Source organism: Procambarus clarkii, chromosome 14, assembly GCF_040958095.1.
Source record: "Procambarus clarkii isolate CNS0578487 chromosome 14, FALCON_Pclarkii_2.0, whole genome shotgun sequence".
NCBI lineage: Eukaryota > Metazoa > Arthropoda > Malacostraca > Decapoda > Cambaridae > Procambarus > Procambarus clarkii.
Genome location: NC_091163.1, coordinates 47,868,003 through 47,882,524, shown reverse-complemented (window position 1 = coordinate 47,882,524; position 14,522 = coordinate 47,868,003). Strand labels below are relative to the sequence as shown.

The following is a 14,522-nucleotide window of genomic DNA, read 5'->3' as shown; positions in this document are numbered from 1 at the left end:
CTCTGAGTTAAGTAACTGGACTATAATGAAGCATCTGGCTCTGAGTAAAGTAACTGGACTATAATGAAGCATCTGGCTCTGAGTAAAGTAACTGGACTATAATGAAGCATCAGGCTCTGAGTAAAGTAACTGGACTATAATGAAGCATCAGGCTCTGAGTAAAGTAACTGGACTATAATGAAGCATCTGGCTCTGAGTAAAGTAACTGGACTATAATGAAGCATCTGGCTCTGAGTTAAGAGATAATAGACATGCTGACATACACAAATGGGTCAACATGTGAAGGACTCAAGTCTAACATGCTGCCTTGAGACTTGGGTTATAATATTAGTTATGAGTCAAGTCATTAGTTCTAACTGATGAAGCATTGTCTATATTCTGGACCCAAAGTCTTTATTTAGTTGTAGTAAACACTGACCTGAGGGTGTGTGTGTGTACTCGCCTAATTGTGCTTGCGGGGGTTGAGCTTTGGTTCCTTGGTCCCGCCTCTCAACTGTCAATCAACAGGTGTACAAGTTCCTGAGCCTATTGGGTTCTATCATATCTACACTTGCAACTGTGTATGGAGTCAGCCTCCACCACATCACTTCCTAATGCATTCCATATGACTCTGACACTAAAAAAGTTCTTTCTAATATCTCTGTGACTCATTTGGGCACTCAGTTTCCACCTGTATCCCCTAGTGTGTGTGCCCCTTGTGTTAAATAGCCTGTCTTTATCTACCCTATCAATTCCCTTGAGAATCTTTAATGTGGTGATCATGTCCCCCCTAACCCTTCTGTCTTCCAGCGAAGTGAGGTTTAATTCCCGTAGCCTCTCCTCGTAGCTCATACCTCTCAGCTCGGGCACTAGTCTGGTGGCAAACCTTTGAACCTTTTACAGTTTGGTCTTATCCTTAACTAGATATGGACTCCATGCTGGGGCTGCATACTCCAGGATTGGCCTGACATATGTGGTATACAAAGTTCTGAATGATTCTTTACACAAGTTTCTGAATGCTGTTCTTATGTTGGCAAGCCTGGCATATGTGTAATTACCTAAGAGTAGTTACAGAATGAAAGCTACGCTCGTGGTGTCCCGTCTTCCCAGCACTCTTTGTCATATAACGTTTTGAAACTACTGACGGTCTTGGCCTCCACCACCTTCTCACCTAACTTGTTCCAACCTTCTACCACTCTATTTGCGAAAGTGAATTTTCTTATATTTCTTCGGCATCTGTGTTTAGCTAGTTTAAATCTATGACCTCTTGTTCTTAAAGTTCCAAGTCTCAGTAAATCTTCCCTATCGATATTATCAATTTCTGTTACTATTTTGTATGTAGTGATCATATCACCTCTTTTTCTTGTCTTTTAGTTTTGGCATATTTAATGCCTCTAACCTCTCCTCGTAGCTCTTGCCCTTCAGTTCTGGGAGCCACTTAGTAGCATGTCTTTGCACCTTTTCCAGTTTGTTGATGTGCTTCTTAAGATATGGGCACCACACAACCGCTGCATATTCTAGCTTTGGCCAAACAAAAGTCATGAACAATTTCTTTAGTATATCGCCATCCATGTATTTAAAAGCAATTATGAAGTTAGAAAACGTGGCATAGGCTCCTTGCACAATATTCTTTATGTGGTCCTCAGGTGATAGTTTTCTATCTAGAACCACCCCTAGATCTCTATCAGAATTCTTTAATGATTTCTCACATAATATATAGGTTGTGTGGGGTTATCTTGAGATGATTTCGGGGTTTTTAGTGTCCCCGCGGCCCGGTCCTCGACGAGGCCTCCACCCCCAGGAAGCAGCCCGTGACAGCTGACTAACACCAAGATACCTATTTTACTGCTAGGTAACAGGGGCATAGGGTGAAAGAAACTCTGCCCATTGTTTCTCGCCAGCACCTGGGATCGAACCCAGGACCACAGGATCACAAGTCCCGCGTGCTGTCCGCTCGGCCGACCGGCTCAAATGTTCTCCTATTCCACATTCCATAACATGGCATTTATTAACATTAAATTCCATTTGCCAAGTGGTGCTCCATATACTTATTTTGTCCAGGTCTTCTTGAAGGGCATGACAATCATCAAAGTTTCTTATCCTTCCTATTATCTTAGCATCATCAGCAAACATGTTCATATAATTCTGTATACCAACTGGTAGATCATTTATGTAGACAATAAACATCACTGGTGCAAGAACTGAACCCTGTGGTACTCCACTTGTGACATTTCTCCAGTCTGATACATTGCCTCTGATTACTGCCCTCATTTTTCTATCAGTCAGAAAATTTTTCATCCATTTTAGAAGCTTACCTGTAACCCCTCCAATATTTTCCAGTTTCCATAAGAACCTCTTATGTGGAACTCTGTCGAAAGCCTTTTTTAGGTCCAGATAGATGCAGTCAACCAAACCATCTCTTTCCTGTAATATCTCTGTGGCTCGATCATAGAAACTACCTACCTTGAGGCTACCTTGAGGTGCTTCCGGGGCTTAGTGTCCCCGCGGCCCGGTCGTCGACCAGGCCTCAAACTGAGTAAATTCAATACACAGGATCTTCCAGATCGAAAACCATACTGTCTGTCTGATATTATATCATTTCTCTCCAGGTGTTCTACCCATTTAGTTTTGATTAGTTTTTCCAATACTTTCACTGTAACACTTGTCAATGATACAGGTCTATAATTGAGGGGGTCTTCCCTGCTGCCACTTTTGTAGATTGGAACTATGTTAGCCTGTTTCCACACGTCTGCTACGATTCCTGTACACAGGGATGCCTGAAAGATCAGGTGAAGTGGAATGCTGAGCTCAGATGCACATTCTCTCAGAACCCATGGTGAAACTCCATCTGGGCCAGCTGCTTTGTTCTTACTGAGCTCCTTTAGCATATTTTCCACTTCATCTCTAGACACCTCTATCCGCTCTATGTTGTTCTCTGGAATTCTTATTGTGTCTGGTTCTCTGAAGATTTTATTTTGTACAAACACCCTTTGGAACTTTTCATTTAATGTTTCACACATTTCCTTTTCATTTTCTGTGAATCTGTTTCCCATTTTCAACCTCTGGATATTATCCTTTACCTGCAATTTGTTGTTTATGGATTTGTAGAATAGGCCCGGTTCTGTTTTACATTTATCCGCTATCCCTTCTTCAAAATTTCTTTCTGCCTCTCTCCTTACTGCCGTATAGTTGTTTCTCGCATCTTTGTATCGCTGGTATGTTTGGGGGTTTGGCCTCTTCCTATACTGATTCCATTTTTGTGTCTTTTGGTCTCAAACCTCTCACAATTTCTGTCGAACCAATCCTGTTTTCTGGCCCTGCATCTCTGTTTTGGTATGAATGTTTGTGTGCCTTCCTCGTATATTTTGCAAAATTTGGCATACATTTCATATACTTCCCTGCCTAGCAACAATTCTGTCCAATTACACTCATTAAAAAAAATTCGAAGTTCCCCATAGTGTCCTCTCCTTAAATCGAGCTTATCAACGGTTTCAATGTCCCCATTTTCTTCTAGATGATATCTTAAAGCATAATCAATGTCTAACAGGACGTGATCACTCTTTCCCAAGGGAGGAAGGTACTGGATGTCAAATATCTCTTCTTCTTTCCTGGTGAATACTAGATCCAGTACTGACGCTACATCTCCTTCCCTCCCTCGTGTGTGTGTGCGTGTGCGTGTGCGTGTAATTACCTAAGTGTAATTACCTAAGTGTAGTTACAGGATGAGAGCTACGCTCGTGGTGTCCCGTCTTCCCAGCACTCTTTGTCATATAACGCTTTGAAACTACTGACGGTCTTGGCCTCCACCACCTTCTCACTTAACTTGTTCCAACCGTCTACCACTCTATTTGCGAAGGTGAATTTTCTTATATTTCTTCGGCATCTGTGTTTAGCTAGTTTAAATCTATGACCTCTTGTTCTTGAAATTCCAGGTCTCAGGAAGTCTTCCCTGTCGATTTTATCAATTCCTGTTACTATTTTGTATGTAGTGATCATATCACCTCTTTTTCTTCTGTCTTCTAGTTTTGGCATATTTAATGCTTCTAACCTCTCCTCGTAGCTCTTGCCCTTCAGTTCTGGGAGCCACTTAGTAGCATGTCTTTGCACCTTTTCCAGTTTGTTGATGTGCTTCTTAAGATATGGGCACCACACAACAGCTGCATATTCAAGCTTTGGCCTAACAAAAGTCATGAACAATTTCTTTAGTATATCGCCATCCATGTATTTAAATGCAATTCTGAAGTTAGAAAGCATAGCATAGGCTCCTTGCACAATATTCTTTATGTGGTCCTCAGGTGATAGTTTTCTATCTAGAACCACTCCTAGATCTCTTTCTTTATCAGAATTCTTTAAAGATTTCTCACATAATATATAGGTTGTGTGGGGTCTATGTTCTCCTATTCCACATTCCATAACATGACATTTATTAACATTAAATTCCATTTGCCAAGTGGTGCTCCATATACTTATTTTGTCCAGGTCTTTTTGAAGGGCATGACAGTCATCTAAATTTCTTATCCTTCCTATTATCTTAGCATCATCAGCAAACATGTTCATATAATTCTGTATACCAACTGGTAGATCATTTATGTACACAATAAACATCACTGGTGCAAGAACTGAACCCTGTGGTACTCCACTTGTGACATTTCTCCATTCTGATACATTGCCTCTGATTACTGCCCTCATTTTTCTATCAGTCAGAAAATTTTTCATCCATGATAGAAGCTTACCTGTCACCCCTCCAATATTTTCCAGTTTCCAGAACAACCTCTTATGTGGAACTCTGTCGAAAGCCTTTTTTAGGTCCAGATAGATGCAGTCAACCCAACCATCTCTTTCCTGTAATATCTCTGTGGCTCGATCATAGAAACTGAGTAAATTCGATACACAGGATCTTCCAGATCGAAAACCATACTGTCTGTCTGATATTATATCATTTTTCTCTAGGTGTTCTACCCATTTAGTTTTGATTAGTTTTTCCAATACTTTCACTATTACACTTGTCAATGATACAGGTCTATAATTGAGGGGGTCTTCCCTGCTGCCACTTTTGTAGATTGGAACTATGTTAGCCTGTTTCCACCCGTCTGCTACGATTCCTGTACACAGGGATGCCTGAAAGATCAGGTGAAGTGGAATGCTGAGCTCAGATGCACATTCTCTCAGAACCCATGGTGAAACGCCATCTGGGCCAGCTGCTTTGTTCTTACCGAGCTCCTTGAGCATTTTTTCCACTTCGTCTCTAGACACCTCTATGTGTTCTATGTTGTTCTCTGGAATTCTTATTGTATCTGGTTCCCTAAAGATTTCATTTTGTACAAACACACTTTGGAACTTTTCGTTTAGTGTTTCACACATTTCCTTTTCATCTTCCGTGAATCTATTTCCCATTTTCAACCTCTGAATATTATCCTTTACCTGCAATTTGTTGTTTATGAATTTATAGAATAGACCTGGTTCTGTTTTACATTTGTCCGCAATCCCTTTTTCAAAATTTCTTTCTGCCTCTTTCCTCACTGCCGTGTAGTTGTTTCTCGCATCTTTGTATCGCTGGTATGTTTGGGGGTTCGGCCTCTTCCTGTATTGATTCCATTTTTGTGTCTTTCGGTCTCTAGCCCTCTCGCAATTTCTATTGAACCAATCCTGTTTCCTAGTTCTGCATCTCTGTTTTGGTATAAATTTTTTTGTGCCTTTATCATATATTTCACAAAACTTGCCATACATCTCATTCACTTCCTTGCCTAGCATCAAGTCTGTCCAATTATACTCACTAAAAAAATTTCTAAGGTCACCATAATGTCCTCTCCTGAAGTCTGGTTTTTCAACTGCTTCAACCTCCTTATTTTCTTCCAGCTTATAACGCATTGCATACTTTATTCCCAAAAAGACATGGTCACTTTTACCCAAGGGAGGAAGGTACTGAATGTCAAATATCTCTTCCTCCTTCCTGGTAAATATCAAATCTAGCATGTGTGTGTGTGTGTGTGTGTGTGTGCGTGTGTGCGTGTGTGTGTGCGTGTGTGTAATTACCTAAGTGTAATTACCTAAGTGTAGTTACAGGATGAGAGCTACGCTTGTGGTGTCCCGTCTTCCCAGCACTCTTTGTCATATAACGCTTTGAAACTACTGACGGTCTTGGCCTCCACCACCTTCTCACTTAACTTGTTCCAACCGTCTACCACTCTATTTGCGAAGGTGAATTTTCTTATATTTCTTCGGCATCTGTGTTTAGCTAGTTTAAATCTATGACCTCTTGTTCTTGAAATTCCAGGTCTCAGGAAGTCTTCCCTGTCGATTTTATCAATTCCTGTAACTATTTTGTATGTAGTGATCATATCACCTCTTTTTCTTCTGTCTTCTAGTTTTGGCATATTTAATGCTTCTAACCTCTCCTCGTAGCTCTTGCCCTTCAGTTCTGGGAGCCACTTAGTAGCATGTCTTTGCACCTTTTCCAGTTTGTTGATGTGCTTCTTAAGATATGGGCACCACACAACAGCTGCATATTCTAGCTTTGGCCTAACAAAAGTCATGAACAATTTCTTTAGTATATCGCCATCCATGTATTTAAATGCAATTCTGAAGTTAGAAAGCTCCATAGGCTCCTTGCACAATATTCTTTATGTGGTCCTCAGGTGATAGTTTTCTATCTAGAACCACTCCTAGATCTCTTTCTTTATCAGAATTCTTTAAAGATTTCTCACATAATATATAGGTTGTGTGGGGTCTATGTTCTCCTATTCCACATTCCATAACATGACATTTATTAACATTAAATTCCATTTGCCAAGTGGTGCTCCATACACTTATTTTGTCCAGGTCTTCTTGAAGGGCATGACAGTCATCTAAATTTCTTATCCTTCCTATTATCTTAGCATCATCAGCAAACATGTTCATATAATTCTGTATACCAACTGGTAGATCATTTATGTACACAATAAACATCACTGGTGCAAGAACTGAGCCCTGTGGTACTCCACTTGTGACATTTCTCCATTCTGATACATTGCCTCTGATTACTGCCCTCATTTTTCTATCAGTCAGAAAATTTTTCATCCATGATAGAAGCTTACCTGTCACCCCTCCAACATTTTCCAGTTTCCAGAACAACCTCTTATGTGGAACTCTGTGTGTGTGCGTGTGTGTGTGTGTGCGTGTGTGCGTGTGTGCGTGTGCGTGTGCGTGTGCGTGTGTGTGTGTGTGTGTGTGTGTGTGTGTGTGTGTGTGTGTGTGTGTGTGTGTGTGTGTGTGAAAAAAGACAGCTTTGAATGTAATGAAATGCCATTTTCTGGGTGAGTCCCGGAGGCTCCCCAGACCTATCCAGGCTGATATGAATATCCCTAACTTTGGCATCAGTCAATGTGGGTGGAGTTCTAGGCCTACTGAAGACCACGAGCCAAAACCTGGCCCCCCTCAAAGAGGCACAAGGAGTAATGGCCTGTAGAAATACACATGTGATTTTGGAGAATTCTATATCTGCCATCGACTGGGACAGGCACCCAGAAAGGTAAGCGCCCCAAAACAAACCCCTATTCTGGTTAAAACAACGAAAATAAACAAACAAGTGGACAGAACTTCCCAAATGATAACGAGCAAATGAGCATGACGTCACACGAGCCGTGCCGCATGTCTGCGCAGTTCCCCCCTCCTCAGGAGGGAAAAGCGGAAGTCCCAGACCCTCCGCGCCGGTGATCCACACCCCAGTTTTGAGGCTAGATATCAACATACGCAAAAACCTCCGACCAGAGGGAGGGAGGGTTGCCGGGGAGCCTCTGGGACTCGCTCAGAAATTAGCTTTTCATTACATTCAACACTGGTTTTCAGGGGGTAGCCCCTACGGCTCCCCAGAGCTACTTCACCAAAGACGAAAAAAGAAAAGGGACTTACCTAGGAGGCGGTCGGTGCTCACATCTCAACTCAAAGTCGAGACAGGCTGTAGCCGCCGACCCAAAGTGACACAGGCCCGACAAGGCCCAGGAATGTTAATGAGGTAGCATGCAGCCAGGACCCTGTTCAACCACCAAAAACCCCGTACCCGAATGTCAGCCTAGGACATGTTCCCAGAGACGGCAATAAGAGCAGCAAACTTACGAACGTCATGAGCACAGGGATAAACCGCAGGCTGGCTAGACTTAATAACAGTGCAGACGACCTGAGAGACCCATACCCGCGAACAGGGAAGAAGGGAAACTGGATCAACCCAAAGCGCGTCCCTGGACACAAAACATGATGCACCCCCGGCCTGACCAACCAAGCATCAACAACCCAAGGACTCCTCCAGAAACCTGCAGTCTCATTGTTCACCAGAAAAGAAGGAGACAGCTGCAAACGAACAAACCTATCACCACGACCAAAAGAGCAGAAACCCCTGCGCCGTAGGAGAGCATGAAGCTCTCCAACCTGACCCCCAGAGGCCAATGCCAACAGGAAAAGAGCCTTAGAAAAACAATCCTGAACTGAAGGGGCCCACAAAAAACCGAGGAGAAGAGAGATAGGAGAGCACTCTGTCCAAAGACCAGGACCGCTCAGGCTGCACATGAGCAGGCCGGATGTGAAACAACGCGCGAGACAGCTTGCGGAACTGTACAGAAGTTACATCTATACCGAAAGCAAGCTGCAGCGGCTCCGCCAACGACGCATGATACGAGGCGACAGTATTCGGCATAAGAGGACGGTCCTGGAACAACCACGAGAGAAAGAACAACACCACCCAAACTGAAAGGAAAGTACAGAGACAAAGAGTCAAAAAGAACCGGAAGGATCGCCAGGAAACTTCATACTGCCGCCGAGATGAAGCCCGCAGGTGGGAAACCATCAAAGAAGCCACTTGATCACCATACAGATGGTGATAAACCAGAGTCAAAAACACCAAATGCGAAGACTTGAGGAGAAGAGTGAACCAGTCTCGTAACGGACCAGGCCGATCTATTGAAAGAGGCGGAGCCACGGAAAACTTCCGGGTTCGGACACCGGGCAAGCAGCGCCTGAAACTACGGCTGGGCCAGCCACCACAGGGCCAAGAAGACTACTCGCCCCTGTTAAGTCTCTAAGCAAGCCAGAACCTGGAGCAACAGCTGAACCGGGACAAAGAGGTACAGGAACCACCACCTCGACCAGTCCTGGTGGAAGGTGCCGAACCCGATGGCCTCATGGTTGGGGAAGGGCGCCACATATTCCGGAAGATGCCTCGACCACACCGACGCAATGAGGTTCACCTGAACGGGCACCGGAACTTCTGGCAAAGCCAACTGAATGAGTCAGCATCGACTGTCCATTCCGTGGACAGGGGAACGAACCGGGATAGGCCGTTCACCAGGACATTGGACACCCCCCCCCCAGAAGTGAACCCCCAGGAGAGCCAAACTCAGAGAACTCAGCAGACGAGTCACCCGAAGCGACCAGCCCCAAAGAGCCATGGACTGCATCGAACCCCCTGAATTCAGGCAATGAACCACTAGGGAGCAGTCAGAAGGGAGCCGGATCATTGATCCGCGGGCGACCCGAACCCTCCGAAGCGCGAGCCACACCGCAGCGAACACCCGCACCGTGCTGTGGGCCTGACGGAAGGACGGACCACACTGCCCCTGGCTGGCCTGGTGAGCACTGGTCACAAAGCCCCAGCCGAGAAATGACGCTTCCATGAACACATCGAGCGATGGCTTGGATAGGCGCCAAGGCAATGAACCCGGAAAAAACCCGAAGAGGAAGCTGACAATGCAGCAGCTGACGTAAGGCCCCCCCCCCCCGGGGGTCGAACCCAGCGATCGCATGAGAGGCGAAAGGAACGTCCCCAAAGGAACCAGAACAGCCGACAAAGCCAAACCCGACCGGTGAGTAGACCATCATCGCAAAGTTCAGACTCCCACACAAACCCTCGAGCAACCTCAGAGTGACCCGGGAACCCGCCAGAAACAAACACACACGGGACTGCAGCCGAAGGAGAGACTCTAGAGGGAGAGACAAGGAAGTGGTCTGAGAATCCCATACAAGACCCAGCCAGGTCCGAACCTGGGAGGGAACCATATGGGACTTCTGCCAGTTCACCAGGAACCCTAACCCAGCTAGCTGGAAAAGCACTAAACCCCTGGCGAGCAGACACACGGACCAACTGGGAGCCTAAACCAGCCAGTCGTCAAGGTAGGCCAACACCTGAACACCTAACAGACGCATATAGGTCACCACGACTCGGGTAAAGAGTGTGAGCATGTGAGACCCCAGGTTCAACCCAAACGGGAGACAAGGAAAGCAGTAACTCCGATGCCCCACAACAAAACCAAGCAAGTCCCTGAACCCAGGATGAATCGGGACATGCCAATACGCGTCCTTGAGGTCCAAGGACACCATTGAAGCACCCGGCTCCACCAGCAGCCGGACCTGGGGCAGAGTGGTCATCCAAAAGGAGGGGCAGGAAACCCAGGGGTTCAGACATGACAAGTCCAGAATGAACCGCAGGTCCACACAGTCCCATTTCGGAACCAGAAACGGCAGGAAACCCACCTGAGAGACGTCGTCATTTCGACCACGCCCAAGCTCACTCACTCCAAGATGACCTTACAAAGCGCAGGAGAAGAGGCCTGCCCTGCCAGCCCCTAATCCCCCCCCCAAGGAGGAGGAGCCACCCAACGGCACCGCAGGCCGCGAGAAAAAATGCAAAATGGCCGATGACCCTTATGAGAATCCGACCTGCGCACAGAGCGATCACCACAAAAAGATCACCAGGCTGCACCTGGCTGCACCAGGTGCAGCCAGGACCGAAGGTGGCACTGCTCCAAAACTGGCACCTGTGGCCTACCCGACGAGCAGAACCACGAGCCCTGGCACGACCCCTCTGGGAAGAACCCACCTGGGAACCCCGGAGAACCAAAAAGTCAGACATTGGGCAGCAGCTGGAAGAAGCTGCCCACATATATTGCTCGACCGCAGAGGCCGCAAACATCAAAAGACAAAAGGGCAAAGACAGTCTAAGAGCCAAGGCCCAAGCGGATTCCAAGGAGGAAGCGAAAACCACCTGTCGACACGAGAGACGTGCAGCAAAAAACCACGACAGTGCATCCCACAGGATCGTCGCAAACAGCTTCAAAAGTGCAGACAACGCATGACCAGCCGAGACCAAAGCACCAGACCCAAGGAACGGCCCTAAGCGCCTCCACCACATCCTCAAGCCAATCTGAAGACAGCTCCAGGAGGGAAAAGAAACGCAGGACCGAAGCCAACAGGCCACGTGTGCACAAGTCCTCAGCCACAAGCACAGCTAACAGGCCACGTGTGCGCAAGTCCTCAGCCACAAGCGCAGCCAACAGGCCACGTGTGCACAAGTCCTCAGCCACAAGCGCAGCCAACAGGCCACGTGTGCACAAGTCCTCAGCCACAAGTGCAGCCAACAGGCCACGTGTGCGCAAGTCCTCAGCCACAAGTGCAGCCAACGGGCCACGTGTGTGCAAGTCCTCAGCCACAAGTGCAGCCAACAGGCCACGTGTGTGCAAGTCCTCAGCCACAAGTGCAGCCAACAGGCCACGTGTGCGCAAGTCCTCAGCCACAAGCGCAGCCAACAGGCCACGTGTGATCAAGTCCTCAGCCACAAGCGCAGCCGACAGGGAAGGAACCTGCACGTGAAGCTGAACCGTGCCAACATCCAGCAGAAGGGCTGGAGCAAAAAGGCACTCATTTAGGTGCTCAAAGTGTACCCCCCCCCCCCAGGTAAACCTGGACCACAGTCAACGCCTCGCGCCACTGAAGTGTGTGGGTACGACAGAAGGCTTCCCAAGCATCCAGCGAGAACAAAGGGCAGTCCATAAGCCAGGATGAACCCTAAACCTCATAACAAACCCAGTACAGAGACGAAGCCCCAAACCTGAAAGAAGATAGATCCATTATGGAGGCATACTCCGGGTCGTGCAGGAGGTAAGCCGCAATGGCCGCCCGCACCTCAGCAGGTGAGACGCGAGAAGCTGAAAACCTCTGGAAGGACAGAACTGAAGGACCTGCAAGGACACGGAACTGAACCCGGGGAGGTGCCGAACCCAAATCCAACTCGTACGCAGAGGGGGGAAAGGAAAACCCCACTCCTTGTAACAGTAAGCCTCGCTCGGAGAGTCTTCCAACCCTCCAAGGGTCCAACGGGGCCCTGTCCTTCCCCCCCCCCCCAACGGGTTGGGGGGGGGGGAAGGAACTGAATGAACCACAGCAGGGAAAGAACAAGGGGGCGCGGACTGAACCAAGGCCGAAGTGACCAACACCCCAAAGTCTGGGTCCCTATAAGCAAAACGGGGCAGCCTCAGGGCATCTGGGGAAGCAACCAACCGAACACGTTGCAACAACCTAAACCTATCCTGCAATGTGCGAGCCGCCTGCACCCCGAACAATGTCATCTGTAGATTGGGTGAATTGAGTCACAAACAAGTAACAAATCTCGAAGGACTCCGAGTCGAATGTGTCACCGACCCAACAGGCAGCATGACGGAGGCAAAAACAATAAGCGTCGCCCTGAGACAAGGGGACAAAGCAACCCTCAAACTCGCACATAGCGAGAGGAGACTCAGGGGTCACATCCATCAGACCCGAGTGCCCCGTGGAGTTTCCCAGGGCCACTAGACTGGGTCTGCTAAGGGTAATCCCAGGCAGTGTACTGCTAACCAGTGCCTAAGCGACCAAACAACACTGCTCAAGCTGAACCCCCGGGACGTGTCCACTCACGAGGGCAAAGCAGGGGGTACCACCAAACAAAAGCAACCCTAGTAAAACGGGAAAGTAATACCGAGGCAGACCCCCCCCCCCCCCACCAATAAAAAAAAAAATCCTCGCAAGATGGCAACGTACCCAAAGGGAACAGAGCCAGCTGTTGTTATAGGTGAAAACTAGCTGCGCAGTACCCCGCACCCCTACAAGTGCAAATTCTACCACTTACCCCAAGGTAAACAAGGGCGGGAACCCCCCCCCCCCCCCACAAACACTCGGGGCGATCAGTCGCTGAGCAGCAAAAGACCAACAGAGGTAGTCCCAAGGTGACTTGTGGATGACAACCCAAGCTCCAAGGGCGGTACTTACAGGGCACTTAGGGAAGGGAACCCTAAGCGCATGCAGCACAAGTACCTTGGAATAATACTCCCAGCTCCCACGCCACCGTAAGAGCAGCACTGAACCAAAGCATAGCACAACACAACACAAGAGTCAGGACCTGGAGCCACACGACTGCGATGCATCACACCAGCCGAAGAACTGTGGTGTGGATCATTGGCACGAGGGTCTGGGGCTTCCCCTTCCCCCTCCCGGGGAGGGGGGGGGGGGGGGAGCTGTGCAGACATGAGGTGCAGCTTGTGTGCCGTCATGCTCATTTGCCAGTTTTCATTTGGGGAGTTCTGTCCACTCGTTTGTCTATTTTTGCCATTTTAACCAGAACAGGGGTTTGTTTTGGGGTGCTTACCTTTCTGGGTGCCTGTCCCGGTTGATGGCAGATATAGAACGCTCCAAAACCACATGTGCATTTCTATAGGCCATTGCTCTTCGTGCCTCTCTGAGGGGGCCAGGTTCTGGCTCGTGGTCACCGGTAGGCCTAGAACTCCACCCACATCGACTGATGCCAAAGTTAAGGATATTCATGTCAGCCTGGATAGCTCCGGGTGGCCGTAGGGGCGCTCCAAGAAAAAAATTTGTTAGTAGTTAGTAACAGTTGAGAGGCGGGCCGAAAGATCAGAGCTCAACCCCCGCAAGCAAAGCTAGGTGAATACAGTGTAGTGTACACTGAGTGCTGACCACAGTGTAGTGTACACTGAGTGCTGACCACAGTGTAGTGTACACTGAGTGCTGACCACAGTGTAGTGTACACTGAGTGCTGACCACAGTGTAGCGTACACTGAGTGCTGACCACAGTGTAGCGTACACTGAGTGCTGACCACAGTGTAGTGAACACTGAGTGCTGACCACAGTGTAGTGTAAACTGAGTGCTGACCACAGTGTAGTGAACACTGAGTGCTGACCACAGTGTAGTGAACACTGAGTGCTGACCACAGTGTAGTGTACACTGAGTGCTGACCACAGTGTAGTGTACACTGAGTGCTGACCACAGTGTAGTGAACACTGAGTGTTGACCACAGTGTAGTGAACACTGAGTGCTGACCACAGTGTAGTGTACACTGAGTGCTGACCACAGTGTAGTGAACACTGAGTGCTGACCACAGTGTAGTGAACACTGAGTGCTGACCACAGTGTAGTGTACACTGAGTGCTGACCACAGTGTAGTGTACACCGAGTGCTGACCACAGTGTAGAGAAACACCAAGATGACAGTTGACTTTATTAATAAAAATGTTTCAGGGTTTAAAACAAAAAGTTTCCTATATATATAAAGTTTACTCTCATCTTGATGTGTCTCCATATCATCCTATATATATAAAGTTTACTCTCATCTTGATGTGTCTCCATATCATCCTATATATATAAAGTTTACTCTCATCTTGATGTGTCTCCATATCATCCTATATATATAAAGTTTACTCTCATCTTGATGTGTCTCCATATCATCCTATATATATAAAGTTTACTCTCATC

The 14,522-nt window shown here is 47.4% G+C and overlaps 1 protein-coding gene across 1 annotated transcript in view; it reads right to left on the bottom strand.

Moving 5' to 3' along the window:
- Positions 1 to 14,522, bottom strand: part of LOC138364635 (uncharacterized) — a 348,932-nt gene that overhangs the window by 277,808 nt on the left and 56,602 nt on the right. The gene's annotated exons all lie outside the window — the stretch shown is intronic.